The sequence below is a fragment of the Uloborus diversus genome, chromosome 5, assembly GCF_026930045.1.
Source record: "Uloborus diversus isolate 005 chromosome 5, Udiv.v.3.1, whole genome shotgun sequence".
Lineage (NCBI taxonomy): Eukaryota > Metazoa > Arthropoda > Arachnida > Araneae > Uloboridae > Uloborus > Uloborus diversus.
The window spans coordinates 138,159,251-138,172,425 of NC_072735.1; the positions used below are offsets into that span (position 1 = coordinate 138,159,251).

Below are 13,175 nucleotides of genomic sequence, written 5' to 3' on the forward strand. Positions count from 1 at the left end.
ACAAGTTCACATAAGGGCACATATGTGTACTAAATTTCGTTCGATTTCATGCGGTAGTTTTTGTTGTAGAGCGGCCACAAAAAACTGGTCACACACAGACGTGACACACATACATACACACACACACACACACACACACATACATACACACACACACACAGGCAGACAGACATTTTCCAAAAATGGTCGAAATGGACTCAGCACACCTCAAAACGTTCGAATCCGTCAAAATTCGAAATTCGAAAATTTGCACGAATCCAATACTTTCTTCTATATATTAGATATAGAAGAAAGTAAAAATGAAAGGAGAGCCAGTGAAAATTAAAAAAAAACTAGTATGTTGTGGCCATTACGAAACTTTCTTCTATATTTTTCTTTTTTTTTTTTTTTTCTGATCCCTCCCCATGCTTGACGAGGAAGCAATATTCCCAACAAAAACAAAATTACACATGCAAAAACTTGACGACTATCCCAATGTCTGAATTATTGCAAAAGCAAAGCAAAGAGCGAAAATTGAAAGTTATTTTAAAAGCCTTGCTTGAATTAATTACAAATATTTTATTTGTTAACAAACATAAGATGGCAACAGTTAAAAATTTTAAATCATTGAGATAATATTTCCTATCATTTCCATACAATTAAAATCACGAGAAATACGCAGACGACAATCTATTACGATTTATCTTTCTTATTGTTGCATTAATAAAAATATTTTTATTCGCAAAAAAAAAAAAATCAACACCTCTTGGAGCGATCGGCGTCAAAATTGAACCAAAGCCTGTTTACATATGGATTCACATATATTCCAAATTTCAACCAGAACGTAGCATTACTTCTTGAGATAGGGCACTCAAAATGGAAAAAAAGAACGGGTGATTGCGCTACCCCTTTTTAGCTGTTGACACAAAAATAAAATCAGTTTTTATACCCACTAAGGGCTACTTGCTGATAAATTTTTCTTTCATTCCGTTCATTATTTCTTGAGATACAGCAGTCACAATTGACGACAAAAAACGTTCTATAGCTCAACCCCCGTTTGAGTTTTGGACAACAAAATTGAATCAGCACCTGTTCCTGTTAATACCAACATATGGACCAAATTTTGTTTGATTCCGCCAGTTACTTCCTGAAGAATAGCAAGCACGCGTAACTCGAAAAACGTCCCATTGCTCCACCCCCCTTGGAGGAATTCACGCCAAAAACTAATGGGCACAAGTTCAAATAGGGGCACATATGTGTACTAAATTTCGTTCGATTTCATGCGGTAGTTTTTGTTGTAGAGCGGCCACAAAAAACTGGTCACACACATACACACACACACACACACACACACACACATACACACACAGACAGACAGACTTTTCCAAAAATGGTCGAAATGGACTCAGCACACCTCAAAACGTTCGAATCCGTTAAAATTCGAAATTCGAAAATTTGCACGAGTCCAATACTTTCTTCTATATCTTAGATATAGAAGAAAGTAAAAAGGAAATCCGGAGTCGGCATGTTTTCGAACGACTCCAACTCTTTTACCTCAAAATCACTCCGTCTCTTCGACTCCGACTCCACAGCCCTGGTTACCAAGGCGAACGTTACTCTTTTTTTTATGATGATTGGTCGAAGTCATACGGTGCCTGTCACGTGATCTGGCCACTTGCGAAACGAAGACTGAATTGCAGTAGCTCCGTCTTGATCTTAAAGTGCTATGTTTCATATTTTCTATTAATCTCTGGCGCAGGCTATAGTTCTTAAGCGATAACCATTTTTCTGCGTAATACCAAACTTTTAAAAAAGTTCTGTAATTACAAGGACCACTTGTCGTTTTTCTTTCCTTTTTTTCATTTCACCTTTGATGTTCTCTGCACGTGTATATTTACCTCGATTGTCAGTAAAGATGATTTCTCCCCAGCTATCAAAATTGTTTTAGAAACCTCAGCCTTTTTGTACTTGCCACTATCTCCCACTGGAAGCAATCCATCACCGTAACCTTTGCAAAATGGGTTTTTCTGCTTATTTAAACTTAAAGAAGCTGTGTCAAAAATAAATATCTTGAACATGCAGACTTGAAATATTACTGGCAAGAAAAAAGAGCCACGACACATAGGAAAAATGGCAGCAGGTGAATAAGCGGCATTTTTGACGGTGGTCCAAGGAATGCTCCCTGACACACGCACACGGAGTTGATTTTGAAAGTTGCTCATTCAGAGAAGGTCTTCTTGGAAACCGAGTGTGAGAAGGGAATCTGACTTTTCTTTTCTTTTTTTTTGTTTTAACTCTGAGAATTCATATGGTGTGTGAAAGTAGAGAGTTTTGAAAGTATCGATAGTCGTGATGGAAGAGCACGAATTCTTTGGTTAGTTCATTGCCTGAAACGCATTCATCATTGGCTGATTTGCTTAGGAAATTGTTAATGGAGGCGATTGTATGTTCAATGTTTAAGGAAGTGCCTTTTTGATATTTTTTACAGTTTTTATAAAATTAAACATGGGTTAAAAAAAGCAGTTGCTGCAAAAATTTTATTTCGCTTTTAAATTTAAATTCAGTGAGTTCTTTTTTAAAAGCGAAATAATACGGTAATATTTAGTAAAGTATAAGTATGCCTTCCTGTTTCAAAAGGATGTAAATAATTCTTGCCTTTTAAGTACGAGGGGGGGGGGGGTGTTCTTTGAAAAATGATTGAAAAGCTTCATGGATGAACACGTTAAGTTTTGAAGAAATGGAAAGTTTTGACTTGAAGAATTTTTTTTTCTCTTTTGAGTGCAGGCGAACGTTAACCAGTACAATAAAATTATTTTGAATGACGAGACAGTCCACCCAAATTGAGGAGGTTCAGTGGAAACGATCTTGACCACTGGCGCAGCCAGAATTATAGAATTATCTTCTGGAGGGTTTTTCAAAATAAAAACAGTCCTTACATGTGTATGAACTATTGTTCTAGGCTTGGCTATATTGTTAAAACCGAAGCCTCAGGGGAGGGAGCTGTTTCCCCTCCCTCTCCTGCTGCGCCACTGATCCTGACTTCGGAACGAAAGCTACAGCTGAGAAATTTAAAATTTATAATTTCTTAATACCTTCACTACTAGCATAGTAGTATTTATAAGAAAAATAAAAACATTTGGGTGAAGCAAAGCAAAAGACGAAGAATTTTTTTTTTTTTTTTAGTTTGCTTTATCAGACTCACTTAATTGTATCCAAATACTTAGTTCTTCTACTGCATAACACGTTCTTCTACGTAAATGATCCCTTTTAACAACTTTTTAGAAACCTTCAAAATTGAACACCGTCGATTTAATTCGATGGAGAGAGAAATATGAGATTGAAAAAGAATAAAAAAATTCATCGATTTTATCAGTCACACGTTATTATTAACTTTCGCATACTCCTCATTAACTTAAGCTTAACTTAATATTTCTGCAAAAAACGTCGGAATTTGAAACATCTATTTTTTAAAAAATACGCATCTTCATTTCATGTTTCATTTTGTCTGCTATATATTCTATATTTGGGGGGGGGGGGGGATCGAAATTGCAGTATTATCCAAGCATCTTTCCTTGGTCTCAGAAAAATGTCAGCATAAATAATCAAACTGTCTATAACGATAACCTCTCCATAACAATATTTTTTTAGGTCCCAACCGTAGAGTTGTAGACAGGTTTTACTGCAAATAGAACACGAAAATGTGTTTTTATTAAGAAAAAGCGTTTAAGTAGAAAATTAATCCAAAACAATGCAGGAATCGGATCATTTGCGGGCTTTCAAGTTGTTCGGATTTCATGTTCCATTATTTTGCAACTTTTTCAAATGTATGCCTTCAGGAGGAAGGTTTAATCTTAGATTATAGAGCGTACTTGTTGCCCAAAGGAGTAACATCTTTGCTCACAGATTTTTACAACTTACTAAATTGCTTGCATTCCATTTCCGCTACTTAGCCTTTATTAAATGCTTGTTTTGGATTTGCGATTCTCTTAGAACTAGTGCAGGGTTCGGCAACCTGCGGCTCGCGAGTCCCATGTAGCTTAGTAGAATCATGCTTGTGGCTCTTGAATATGATTTAATAGTAGGGAATATAAGCAATATTATTGTGTTATTAGCTAGAGCCCGGATTAAATGCACTAAAAATCTTAAAATATGTATGCAAGTATGCTCTCAAAATCCTTTAAACATGCATTAAAAATTTCAACTAGCAATTTTTTTACTTATGAAGGTAGAAGTTGTAACATTTGAACAAAAAAAAAACAAAATGCCTTTCTATTGCTGCATTTTATAACTGAGGCGAGAAATATACGTTGAAACAATTATTCACAGAGGAAATTGTATGCTTAGTACTAACTTTTCTACCCGGAATTCTTTTTTTCCCCCAATTCTCATGGGCTATTAGAAGGAGAAGCATTTATATTCTTAAAATGGCTTTTTATGAGAAGACAGTTTTTTTTTTCTTTTTTAAGAACAAGCTATTGTTTCCTAATTATTTTCCAACGTTAAAAAATAAATAAATAAATAAAATAAAAGTCCCTTTTTTCAATCTTAAAGCGAATCAAAAGCGCAGTAATATGTATTTTCTCTATATAATATCTTAATTATTTATGCATTTATATGTGCTAACGTTAATTGCAATTACATATGCCTTTTTTGCATGTAATCTGGTGTCGCCAAATAACTTATAATACACATACATTCCGTTGTTCCGAAAAGGGTGTTAAAACGTTTTTGAGACAAATCGGTATAAATTTCAATGCAGATTAAATGTCATGAACTGGGGATCAATTCGCGATTTATAGTCAAGATTTTGGTTGCCAAGTTTCTGATACCAACTCTGTGTTGAGGCACTATTATGCTATATTTTGTAGTTAGTTACAGCCCTAAGCTGGGGCTAAGGCAGAAATACTTAAAATACACCGCCAGCTCAGTTGTTTCATCCGAGGACTGCAGTTTCGTGCCTTTTAGCACTCATCAGCCCGGAATAGGAATTACCTGAGCTGGAGGCGACTTAACGGTGCATTCTAAGTATTACGCTATATATTTAGTCTTTATAAATGTGTCATATATTTTTGTGCAATTTTAGATCACAGATGCTAATAAAAACAACACTTTTCTATGCTTTTGAAACTACTAGTTTCATGTTTACTGTAGATTTACAGGTGAAGGAAAGTATCTAAAAAGTTACGTTTTTGAGAACACTTCTAATGCGCGTCATGAATGCATGCATGCATTTTATTTATTTTTTTTTTCAGTTGTTGATAATATGAAATAATCAAAAATATTGATTATATTTCATAGGCGTAAGATTTTCACATCAGATTTTTTTCCCCTTACTAATATACTCAAAATAAAGTGTAGGAAACGTTTCTTGAATTTTTATTATCACTGAAATTTATCGAAGTTCGGACAAGGATTCAGCGCGATTGAAACAAGTGTTTACCATTCAAAGCGTTGGACTGAAATTATTTTTACGGAATCAAAACAGACAAAAAACAACAACAATGGGATTCACATTCAACTCTAATAAATCGGATCATGCCACACAATTGAACATATCATTATGGATATCAATGAACCAGAGGGACGAAGCTGTCCCATTTTTCTATGGAAGAAAAAGTCAACGTACGCAATGCGTCCCTTATGGATTTTTCTTCTCAATGGAAATGCTGCGTGTGCGTGGCCCCCGTCGAGGAAAAATTCCATCAGTTTCCATGGCAACGCTGACTGCAACAACGCCAGTTGTAGTGCCCACGCGCCGCTGCTGGGAATAGAATACTGCGCCGCAAACGACCTTCAGCCCCTCCCCCTTCAAACAGAAAAGAACATCTGCCGACGGAAGTGCAAGGGATGGAGCAGAAAGAACGCCATTCATTCCGAAGAGCTCTTTTCCAGGAACATCCTTCAGAAAAAGAAAATAAGAGAAAGGGCTATTTCTCTCTCAACCTTCCCATCAGGATGCTGATCTTAATGAGACTGACCGCTTCCACTGATGATCATTTCGTTCGAGTTCAGTGGACGTGGATGTGATGAGAGTTTTGCGATTGCCGGTGGATGAGTTTTCGAACGAAACGCAAAAAAGAATCATTGCACTTGGTTCATTGCGATCTTAGATTTAGTAATTAATAGACATTAATAGGGTTCTGCCTTATTTTGTTAATGTTTTACGCTGATTGTGAGAATGCTAATAATTTGGGCGTAGATTTTCTAAGTATGTTTTAATATTTGAACGGACATAATAGCAGCCTGCTCACAAGGACTGAAAGCACTTAAATATTTTTATAATCTATAGAAGATATCGAAAATACATCAATTCGGTTAAATAGTAGTTTTAAATGGCCAACTCACAAAACTGAAAGACTTATTCAGACTAGCTCAAAGCATCTTTTTTTTTTTCAGTGGGCACAAATTTATATTGAATCTACTAAAAAGTACCTTTTTCTTTCAGTCTCTCGAAATTTATTACATTTTTACGAGAGTATTAGATCGGATCAGTTTCAATTTTACAGCAACTTAATGAAAAATTAACACAAGTTTGGATCACAAATAAATTATAATTGACGCAATAATAATAATTAAAACGATGCAAACATTTGTAGTTCTAAAATTAAAATATTTTCGAAATACATCAAGATTTTAATATAGCTATTCAATGAATAAAAAATTAGTTTACCTCTCGAAAAGGAATTTAAAATAATTTATTTAAAAAAGCTATAAATGAATCACAGTTTATATGACTGCTTGTGAGTCAATCATTTTACTGGCAAAAACTGAATCCATAAAGAATGATTTACTCTTATTTAATTTTTTCACGAAACAAAAAAAAGTTTTCTAGTCTCTTCCCCTCTCCCCCCCCCAAAAAAAAATTATCCCTGAATTATCCAGCATGACGGGAAATTTAATTTTCCTGGCATGCTGACTGATGGCTGATGCGGGGTTATACGGTATATACAGAGTGATTCTAAATTGTGTTTATAAATTAAGAGGGTTGATAGTACCCATCCAGGCGACCAATAATTGCATAGGAACATAGGGTCGCATTCCATTCTGAGAGGCAGACATGAGGAAAGTAGAAACTGATCTTGAGAGATGAAGTAATACAAATAATCGCCTCTAACGTCATTTTATACCTGCTTACGTTGCACCGAAGACTACCAAGGATTTACAGCCTTCAAATATCCCCCGAGTAGCATTTTGTTCTTATTTGGTACGGACGGAAGGCAATTAGAGTCTGAGCAAACATTGCCCTTTAAAAAAGGCCCATCATCGCTAATGTCACCTGTACAACGAAAAGCATGGTCGGCATTTTGGGCACTTGCTGTGAGGTTTTCATTGAACGATAAATATGTCTGTGCAACTTTTGGTTCGTTCATTCGCTTTCCCAACATTCGTGTAAGTTCAGGTTGAATTTCTAATATTTCTTTTCTGTCTCTTAGAGTGAAATACGACCCAATATTTCTGTGTAATTGTTGATCGTCTGGATGGGTGATGCTTGATTCTAAATTGTGTAATGTAAACAAATTAAGAGGGTGATAATAAAGCTTGACCACGTAGAGATGGTGGATGATCTTGAAGCGGAAACATCATTTTTATCATTTCTAATAGTTTTTTTTTTTTTGGTAATAGATGGGATCAGAGAGAACGTGCTACTTACTACTAGGCGTTTTTTGGCTGATTCTACCAAAAAGGTTTTCCACTTCCAGGTCATCCGCCATCTCTCCGCGGTCAAGCTTTACTATCACCCCCCCTTAATTCGTAAAAACAATTTAGAATCACCCTGTACAGTCGAATTCGCATATAACGAGCCCTGATTTCACGAAAACTCTGATTTAGCGAGGAAAGCAGAAATACTTGGTTGGTGCAATGTTGTGTCTATGGGAGCAAAACTCGGTTTTAACGAGCAAATCCCGCTTAAAGCGAACAATATCTTTGTGATTCGTAAAAATTCTATTGGCTTCCAGCTCAACTTATCATTTTTTGGTAAATTTTCTTTAACATTCTAAAGTCAACCAAAGTTGGTAATAAGTCATTAACAAGCGATGAAAGAACTTTTTTAATTTGTGGAGTAAAGAAGCATTTAAAATTATATATGTGTGCATATGTGTATTGCTCAAAAACAATGACATTTAAGAAGGATACATTCAAGCAGTTCAAATCAAAGTAACTAAAGTTTTTGGTACTTACAGTGATTAAAAAGAAGAAGAAAAGCAATTCTGAGGAATTTTTATGATTTTTTCACCAACTCGCTTTTTGCGAGTACTCGGTTATAACGAGCGAATATCGCGGTCCCTTTGCGCTCGTTATAAGTAAGTAGATAACTCAAAAGTAGATAACTATTGATTTTAATGATTGGTTTTATCGGAAATTCTTTTATATGGTTGACGTAAAAAATAATAAATTAAGTTCTTCTTAAGTTTATTACGTAAGTTATACAACGCTCACATTATATCCCATCTTTATAAAGCGGCTAAGCGATAACTTATTGACATAGGTGGCAATAAAAAAAAGCGATGCGAAGTCAAAAAAAAAAAGCCATCATTCAAAATCCTGTGCACCCACATGCTGCTGACAGACGAAAGGCAGTTCGTCATCCAAGCGTGGAATGGGGCATCTCAGCTGTTCCAGAGCAAATACGACATAAAAATCGCACGCTTTTGTGAATCAATGGGTACGGGGAAGGACGGGCGACCCATTTTACCTGCTTTATCTCGTTTTTTTTTCTGTTTATTGTCGCGTAAATCTTTCAGCTTCTAATCTTTCTGGTTAGTTTGTTACGTGAAGTGAAGAAAAGTGAATATTTATTCAAAACACGTGGGAGGGAGTTATTTGGTGCTACCAAATAATGTTCTAAATATTGTATTTGAAATGTAGATTTTGTGTAGTGTAGTTAAATAACTTTGTGTTTGTGTTTGATTGTTTAAGAGATTCACAGAGTTGTGCTACCTGGGATGAAGTTAATTTAATGGTTGTTTATCGGCGAAAAGTGCCTTGAGGGAAAGATAGCGTCTAGGAGGGGATCTAGTAGCTGTTTTCCGCGAGGAGCACCTTGGGGGAAAGCTGGCTTGCAGGAGTTATTTTAATGGAGGCGCTCCGAGTTAAAATAAGTATGCGAAACTCTGGAAATTTCCGACCTGGGCAATTTAAGGATGGTTAACAATGTGTCTAGAACTACCTCACCCATCAAAGCAGCAATACTATAAACGAATTTAGACTGAAACCTGAGGGATGCTTTTATTACTCAGAGTAACATTCCTTATTTATCATTTAAAATGAATTAAAGTCATCTTAAAATGATTGAGAAGCAATGTGTCCATGATCCATGTCCCTTCATATTGCTGTGGCTAAAATTTCCTTCGTAGGAGGGTGTGAGGAAGTCATAAAAGTAATTACCATATCATTATGGAAAATTCCATGTTTACTTCAATGAAAAGGAGAACGATCAATCGTCACATTCGGGGCAATGATAAGTCTTTATTTTCTGTTTTTTGGTCAGTACTGCGCACAATCGTGTCCATATGTACAGCAAATGCAGAACAAGATTATGTCCTCCACATAAGCCGTAGGACTTAGGTTTCTTAACAAAGGCACCATAGTCCTAATCAAGCCGATGATGGCCATATTGGGTTACAATCCATTTTTCTAGGGTTATCAAATCACAGGAAAAAATGACTGTATACAGTGACACTTTTGTTAAATTCGTCAATTAACTAAATTGGCTTTTTAGCACAATGGGGTTGCTTCCTTCAGTCAAAAGTAGTACTTTTAGTCACTAAAATTGATAGAAAAAGCAAAAAAAAAAAAAAAAAAAAAAAAAAAAAAAAAAAATGGAGCGAGAAAAAACTTTCATTTTCCCAACGCTCAATTTTTAATTTTTTTTTTCAAAGTGTCCGATTTTGAAAACAATGCTTGGTCTTTATGACGTCACAAATAATGTACTCTTACACATCTCCGCTGGCGGTTCCACGTCATGATAATCAAGAAGCGAATTAAATATTGCTCTACGCTTGTTATCAACCATATCGTTGCCACTACATATGAGTAAAGATGCGAGTTAAATATTATGATCCGTGAATGGCAACACTGAATGGCATTTCATCATTTGTGATATCATCGGCAGAAGTAGTGAACAATGAAAGCGCAACAATTAAAATATTTTTTAAAAAATACTAAATTTAGCCAAATTATTTAAAAAATGGTCCAATCCTATGGTTTTAAGCATGCTCTTTCAGAAAAAAGTCCTTTTAAAATTTGGGAAACGACCTCATTAAGAACTTTATTTTTATACTAGTAAACTACAGTGAACCAAGAAGAAACAAAATAAGATTAGGAAATTTTGACAAAACTGTTTTGTAACAACTGTTGCTACACTTTTGTCTGTGAATAATAAACTGTTTGTTGATAACGCTTTATCATCAGTTAGGCTTTCTGATGACGAAAAAGTCACGATCTAACGAATTTTTGCTATCCTACATAGAAAAAGGTTTGGTCTTTTTGACCTCATTTGGCGAATTCATCTTACTTGTAAGAACAATATTCAATTTCAATAAAGCGTCTTTAGAAATTGTTTTAAAAAATCACGAATCTTGCAAACAAAAGAAATGGTAACTTTTTTAAAACATAAGTTTTTTATTTTCATGTACTCAAATGTGCGTTCAGTGCAAAAGTGATGTATTTCTATATTTTTAGAATGCGCATTTGTTTGGTAAATGGTATCACATTTAGTTACATATTTCAGTATAAAAGCGAAGCAAAGCACTTTTCGAAACAAAAGTATCTTTGAACTAATAGTAGTTTAACAATTAATGTTTTTTCCCTAAGAACAAATTTGCAAAGCGCTTCACAAAACCAGGCATATAGTAAGATCATTTACAAGGAGATAAACAAATTTTACAATGAACTAGAAAAACGTCCGTTATGGTATGATGGGTGAAAGTTGTTTTTACATTTGAACGAAGCAATTGCTTGTTTGGGGATATCTTGATAGTTGAAATTTTAACCCTAACACCAGTGGATTAACCCTAAACTCCAGTAGATAGCGTTAATTGTTTTGGTTTCTTCGTTTTCCTAAAATGAAAATCTTACCAGTAAAACAGTTAAGTTACCGGATCGAGTTCAGCCTTGTCACCTTTACCTGCATGTTAAACATTACAAAAACATATTATCAAATTATCATGCCGTGGCACGAGTTTCATTATTGAAACACGCGGGTTACTCGATCATCGGCTGTTATTTATATGAGGATGACACAAATCTTGATTGGGATCAAATGTATTAGATTTTATTTTACTTTATTTTATTTATTCATAACTTATTTTTAACTGTTTATTTGCTTTAATTTAATCCAAATATTTGAAATTTGCAACGATGTAGTTCAATTACAATTTTGCAGTAATACTATATGCGTGCAAAAATATCACTTTGGTAGGATTTAGTGGTTTATAGCTACATTGTCATTTTAATCGGAGGAAAAAATATCCGCTGAATTTTTTGTTTAAAATTCCACTTCCTCAAAAGATAATTATGATGGTTTGAATATAAATTCTCTGTTTACTTTTGGAAACAACTGCAAGATTTGTATGGTAAAGAGTCAACTAATTAGCAAAAAATACTGTGCTCCATTTTTCAGTCGCCTAACGAAAAAATTTTAAATTATATGAGTGAGGACTTTCCTCGAAGTGTCGGAAAATTCAAAGCTTTCGCACAAACAAGATACCGCTTGTGAAAAACAATTACATAAAATATTTTGAAATTTCTAGTTTATTAGTCTACGAGAGATACGTTCTTATTAAAATTGAGAGATTGTTTTTGTTTCTTTTAGAATTCTAAATTCCGGCTTATAGTGGGACGCCGCACCTCATTTCTGTAAAGGTGTCCTTCCTCAACCTAACCTAGCGCTTCTTAAGTGATCTACGGGAACATTGGGTTCCATGGAGATCCGTCAATGGTAACTTGTATTCTTTACTTTTACTTCAAATTTTTCACTGATATTATTCAAAAAAAAATCGATAAAAATAACATCTGAATGAAACTTTTAATCAGTAATTTCTGTATGAACAGCGGAAAAAATATCAAAATGAATCGGATCAACCCTGGGAGGTCACTATGACCTTTTAAAAAGGGCAAATTTAAATACCATATTGCAATTTATTTTTTTTAAATAAAGATCAAATTTGTAGAGTTAATAAAAATATCTTTACTTAAAAAATAATTTTAAATTTTGATTGCAAAAACACAACTGTTAATACGCCAAATATTCGTTTTTTTATTTATTTTATTAAACGTGCAACTCTTGCATAGAACGTACATTAAAGTAATAGTACAAGTTTAACAAACAAACATGGCGTACTTTGGATTGTCAATCCCGATAACACTGCAGCTGAACTATAAATGATGAAGTATTTGCGAGAGAAACGGTACTATGTAGTTTCGTTGCAAAGCATTGTTTTTTGCTGTGATAAAAGCTTAGTCTGCTTCTTTAAGAATGTGTTTTGCTTATTACCCGGATTATCGGGATTTTCGTTTATCCGAATTGCTTTTGGTCCCAGTTAGTCCGGATACACGAGGTTGTACTAAAAAACATATTTGCTAACGCGCATCAATTTCGTTTCATATCACACTACACAAAGAAATACCATTGTTTCAGATTATAAAGATTTCACTGGAGAAACATTTTCAGTTTTGAGTGAAATGACAACTGACTCGGTATTGTTAAGGCGTAATATAAAAATTTTCATTGAAGCAATGGGGTTGTTTCCTTCAGTCAAAAGTAGTACTTTTAGTCACTGAAATTGATAGAATAAGCAAATAATAATAATAATAATAATAATAATAATAATAACAATAAAATGAAATAAATAAATAAGTAAATAAGTAAAAAATAATAGAATAAGCCAGAAAATTCTTTCATTTTTCCCAAGAGTTATTTTTTAATTAATATTTTTAAATGTCCGATTTTTCAAACAAGGCGTGAACTTGATGACGTCACAAATGATGCTCTTTGGCGCATCTTTGTACCGCGTTTCCACGTGATGATAATCAAGGAGCGAATTACGCTTCCTATCAACCATATCGTTGCCAATACACGTGAGTAAAGATGCGAATTTTATATTTTGCTCTGTGAATGGCAACACAGAATGGCATTTCAACATTTGTGATGTCATCGGCAAGAAATGTAAACAATGAAAGCGCTCCGATTTAAG

The 13,175-nt window shown here is 34.4% G+C and overlaps 2 protein-coding genes across 2 annotated transcripts in view; one reads left to right on the forward strand and one right to left on the reverse strand.

Moving 5' to 3' along the window:
- The window catches only part of LOC129223163 (N-acetylgalactosamine kinase-like), a 105,868-nt gene extending 93,993 nt beyond the window's left edge, over window positions 1-11,875 (forward strand). The window contains exon 7 of the mRNA XM_054857731.1: window positions 11,795-11,875. The gene's annotated coding sequence lies outside the window, so the exon portion shown is untranslated. The remainder of the gene's footprint in view (window positions 1-11,794) is intronic.
- Window positions 1-13,175, reverse strand: part of LOC129221976 (uncharacterized) — a 98,293-nt gene that overhangs the window by 24,742 nt on the left and 60,376 nt on the right. The window lies entirely within an intron of this gene.